A 5,460-nucleotide genomic window follows, 5' to 3' on the forward strand; every position below is an offset into this window, starting at 1 on the left:
TCGGATCTGCCTCCACCACATTCACAGGCCGTGCATTCCAGACCGAACCACTCGCTGTGTAAAGTTTTTCTTCATGTTGCCATTGCTTCTTTTGCCAAATACATTAAATCAGTGTCCTCTGCTTCGCAATTCTTCCATCAATGGGAACAATATTTCCTCTCCTTCACTTTCAGATGGCAGCTATTCAGAATCCTGCCATTCACACCTCATCTAGACACATCTTTTGTCCTTTCCTTGTCCCATTACCTCTCCCTTTGGCCTTGCATCATAGAAAACTTTTGTCATTGAATCCCCCATGCCCTCCATCCTCTCACATCTCTTTTGTTCTTTCCCTCCTCTATCTTTCACTTGCTGAAAATCTATTCCATATCTAACTTTTTGCAGCTCTGACCTGAAACATGAACTTTGTTTCTCTCTTCACAGATGTTGCCTGACTTGTCAAGTATTTCTAACATTGTTTTTATTTCCTCTCACACTGATACATTTTTATACATACACTTGCTTTCTCAGTCAGCCTCACTCTCTTACAGTCATTCTCAATCTCTCATTCCCCAACTTAATCTTTTGCACAATCACATGTTCCTACTTATTCACTCAAACTCATTCACATGCTCTCTCCACTCTCACCCTCGACCATTTTACTTTCATTCCCTGACTCTCTCGCACAGTCACAGCTATTCCGTCTCATACTCATTCTTTCATTTTCTCTCACCCTCAAATTCATTCATTCACACTCAAGCTCATGCACTTACTCATTATCTTGCACTCACCCACTCACTCTCAATTACTTACCCATTTTATCCAAGGGGAAATGGAACTATACTGTGACGTTAGGGTGGGAGAAGGCTGCACCCTTATCTCAGGATGCAAGGGACTGAATTCCTTTTAATTTTCCTTCTCTCTTTTTCTCCCTCTCTCTCTCTCTGTCCTCATCTCCCTCATTAACTTATCTCCACTTCCTCTTTGCCCTTTCATTTGATGGAACCCCAAGATAAACCCTTATATTCACTAACAGCCCAGTGTCAGGAGAACTAATCTGAAAGCCTGTTGATAAAATCAGTGTGTTAAGTTAGGACCCAAAACAAAATGAAATCCTATGTAATATCTGAGAAAAATATGAGTGGATAATATTGTGACGTAACAGATTTTTCGGATGACTACATTGCCATCTTGGAAACTTTGTCTAATTCTCTTAGATTCAACCAATTACCAGTACATATCAATTAAGAAAAGGCTATCAGTGCCCCTATTTTAACGAGGCACAACTAATAAATTAACAAAAGTTGAAAGGAAAACTAAGCACATCAAAACCTATTCTGATTATGGTTGAAGCACTCTAGTCCCTCTGGTGTATACCAGTCACAGGAGACTTCAAGAGTACTGGCAGACACTGCATTCTCTATCACCAGGGACATCCAGGCATGAATCTAATCCCAAAAGAGAGGCAGAAAATTGAGTCCAACGACCCACCACCCCCCACCCCGACTGCCCGCTGCCTGGACTTGTTAATCGTCACTTGGCCAGGCCTTGAAACAGTCCTACAAGGCAATCCTCTGCTCTGCCCACTTCCCTCTGTACTAGGCAGCCAAAGATCAGGAGCATCAGACTGAAGTGCAGTCAAAAGTAGCAGATTTCCCCAATTCAGTCATAGAACCTGCATTTTGCAGGTAGCTGCACCATGCATTAACCATCTGATTTAAACATTATATGGTTTTAAAAAAGACATGCTTCACAAATTTGCATGTCACCATTGCACAGGTGCCATGCTAATCTTCTCTGTATTGTTCCAATTTTAGTATATACATTGCTGAAGTAAGCATAGGAAGTTTGCCTTTGTTAAAACTGCTATAGAGCTGCGGTCTAAACCTGAAACATTAACTCTGTTTCTCTCCACAGATGCCACCTGACCTGCTCAGTGTTTCCAGCATATTTTATTTCAGGTTTCCAGCATCTGCAGTATTTTGATTTTGTTTTGTTTGGTTTAATTCAGTGCAATCATGACGTTAAGCCCTAAGTTCAATTAATTCATGGAATAGAGTGCCTTCAATTTCCTGATATCTTCTTCTTATTCTTAGGCAGTCCCTCATGATCGAGGATGACTTGATTCCACTTCAGTTCGATGGGTTCTGAGATGGCTAATGAGTCCAATGCATGATCTGCATACTCTGCCACATGTGAAGTAGATGGTACATCAAGGGTTGGGTCAATGGGTTGTTTAGAGATTTGTGCGCTCCCTCCGATGCCTCGACTTCACCTCTGCACATTCCTGATGAAGTCTCTTGATGTGGTCGGTACCTTCCCAGGTGAGCTTTCTCCCATTTTGGTCGCTCATAAGCAAGGAACTCCCATGAATCTGCAGTGATCTTTGACCTCCTCATGGACTCTTTGAGGAGATCCATAACATGTTTCCACTGCCTCCTGGAAGTGTGCTGCCACAGCTGAGCTCTGAGTAGAGCGGTTGCTTCAGGAGTCTGGTGTCAGGCATGCAAACTGCATCTGCCACCCAGTGGAACTGTTTTTAAGTGATTAGCACCTCAATGCTGGGCAGGTTGGTTTGGGAGAGGACACTGCTGTTGGACTGCTTTTCTTGCCACTGGGTTTGGAGGGTCTTGTGAAGGTACTTCTGGTGATATTTCTCCAGTGCTTTGAGATGCCTGATGTAGATTGTCTAAGCCTTTGAAGCATATAGGAGTACAGGGATCACTGCTGCTTAGTAAACCATGACCTTAGTCTTGGATTTGAGATCCTAATCCTCAAATACCCTTTTCCTCAGTCGGCCAAAGGCTGAGCTGGCACTTTGGTGGCGATGATGATTTTTGTTGTCTATGTCTACCTTTGTCGAGAGGAGGCTCCCAAGATACATAAAATGGTCCACATTTTCCAGGTGTTGATCTTAATTGAAGGGGAGAGCTGTTGTGCCACGGGAGCTGGTTGGATATGTATGGTATTTCCTGATATAGATGGGCAGTGGATATAGCTTTCTGATGGTAACACATGTTCAGACAATTATTCCCATCCATCACCAGCATGTGTTTCCTTCCTGCTTTTATTATTCCCATCAACAAATCAGGTACTGATCAAACACGTATCAGAACCACATGGCAACTACTTCACTCAGCTTTTCTGTGGTCTTAATTTGAAACTACGATTCTGCTCAATTTTCTCAAAGCTCCACTCACCTCTAATATTTTTCAGACACCTAGAATCATTCACTGCATCCACCTGGCTTCAATCTATGCAATCATTTATGTAATCATTTTCAATAGGTTTCACTTTTCCTCATTGCCTTTCCCAACATGAAATCTAAATTCATCTTTCCGTAAGTAATATTGGCTATTTCCAATGATTTTATTATGTTTCTGAATTGATGAGGTTTATCCTTTATTGAATCTTCTGCTTTTCACTAGCTTTCTGCTGGTTCCTCAGTTTTCATAAAATGACAGCAGTATGAAATATAGTTCATTTGTTCAAAGGTTTGATGTTATATTACTTTTGTTGTCACTTAGGCTCATGTGTGTACACATCACCACAGAAATAACACTCCTTGCCTCAAGTTTAAAAACATGTATATTTGGTTTCCAGTGCTTAATTTGTAACATCTCAATAGGTGTCTCACTTCCCACATTTCCCACTCTCCTTACTGGAACCATCCTAGTTGCAACACTTCATTTAGCTTATTGTTGTTCTCTAACCAACGTCAACACAATTTTAAGTGCAACATTTGACAACCTGCTTTTGAATCTCACAACACACGTTCTGGGATTCAAGTTCACTACTGACCACTTTAATTTTGTACAAAACTGACTCCCTATCTCTCCCACATCCTGATCAGGCCAATGAAGCAAATTGTTTCAAGCACATTATTTTTTGGAGGAATGAAATAACCAAAACATAGAGAAGAATTTTAATGCCCTTTGACAGATAGGAGAGGATTGTGGATGGATATTGTTAAAATTTCCGAAACCTGAAATCCAACCTCAAACTACTTCGCACATCCAGTTTACACTTTTTACTGAACTAGGTTGGTAATGGATGACTAACCTGCTTTCTAGAGGTGGGTTATTTCAATATGTTAATGAGGCTGTGAGCCTTAGGTTTCTGCAGCGTCTGCCCTGACCCAGAATTCTTCCCACTGCGATATTCTCTCCCCAACACTCCGATGTTCTGTCCTATGGTGCTCCCTCCCATTGCTGCCCCCCAACCCCCATCTCAATCACTCCCTCCCTCCCACCTATCCACTCTGCAGTTTTGGCACTGTGGCAATTATTAGCCCCCATAGAAAGACAGAGTGTCAAAGATTTCTAATAGACCTTCCTCTCTGTAAGTCCTGAATCAGGTCCTTTTGTGCTAATATGCAATAATGCTTTGCTCAAGCCATGCCCTTCACATATTTTCAGCCATATTTTACAGCAAAACACAACTGGGTACAGGTTAAACCACATATCAAATACTGACAGCATAGGCATCACAAGGATCATGTTGATAGTGAGCTCACAAACCTTTGTCTATTCAGACAGTTACTATTTTACATTATTCATTGCAACTGCTTTTGCTAAGCTTCACTGACCAAAGTTGTGTGTGGAATTGAGAGGTTTGAATAAAATCAGTGAGATACAAGATCTTTTGTTAGATTCTCTGATTATTGCCTTGCTGCTGCAGTACACATTCTAACTTCCTGACCACATATTTCAGCCAGTAGCATCCAATGAAAGACAGAATTACCTCTGTGGAAAGCTCCCTCTGTTTGATACACATGCACTATCAAAACACAATTGTTAACACAAAAATGAAAAGTGAGAAAAGTGTCTGTTAAAATTTGATGTAAAAACACCAAACAAAGGAAAATGAACTAAATGGAGGATCCCCAAGTATTTGTGTTGGATAAATTCCATGCACATGCACGATGTTTGCTGGAATCTTGACAGCTGAAGTTGGTTCCCCTTATCCTGTGCTAGTTATTTCTGATGTATTTTCACGTAGTAATTTTGCATATTTTAATTCTTTAGAATCTTTTTAAATGAGGATTTTATTTTGTAATTTAAAGCAATTTCCCTTCCCTTTGGACAAATTTTGATGCTAAAGGAAATAAAGGCTGTGTGAGTGCTACAGTTCTCCACAATTACGAGTGCTGTTGACAAAAGTGACATCAAGCTACTCCAGAGGCACAGAAACTGTATAAAAAATACATTCTACTGTCGGCAGAAATATTCTCTGTTTACACATGGTACTTTCATCTCCCTTTTGTATCATGGAAGGCATCGCATTTTAGACTGTCAGGTATGTAAAATATTTCAAGGAGGACGAAACCTCATGGCATTGTAATGTTTCATATTTCCAGTAATGCATACATTAAGATTTTCATATGAAATCCCTACTTTGCTCAATCACTTGTCACATGTAATCACGTAAAAATAGAACTTTCAAGATCAATACTTTTCGGCCCAAAGTCAAGGGGTTGAC

General features: G+C 40.6%; 1 non-coding gene across 1 annotated transcript; it reads right to left on the reverse strand.

Annotated features, from left to right (window-relative positions):
* Nucleotides 1-1,713: 1,713 nt before the first annotated feature.
* On the reverse strand, nucleotides 1,714-1,818 carry LOC121276619. Its single transcript, XR_005942701.1, has one exon. It is a non-coding gene; the product is annotated as a U6 spliceosomal RNA (small nuclear RNA).
* Between the last annotated feature and the right edge of the window lie 3,642 nt (nucleotides 1,819-5,460).

The sequence above is a fragment of the Carcharodon carcharias genome, chromosome 3 (genome assembly GCF_017639515.1).
Source record: "Carcharodon carcharias isolate sCarCar2 chromosome 3, sCarCar2.pri, whole genome shotgun sequence".
In the NCBI taxonomy this organism is placed as follows: Eukaryota; Metazoa; Chordata; class Chondrichthyes; order Lamniformes; family Lamnidae; genus Carcharodon; species Carcharodon carcharias.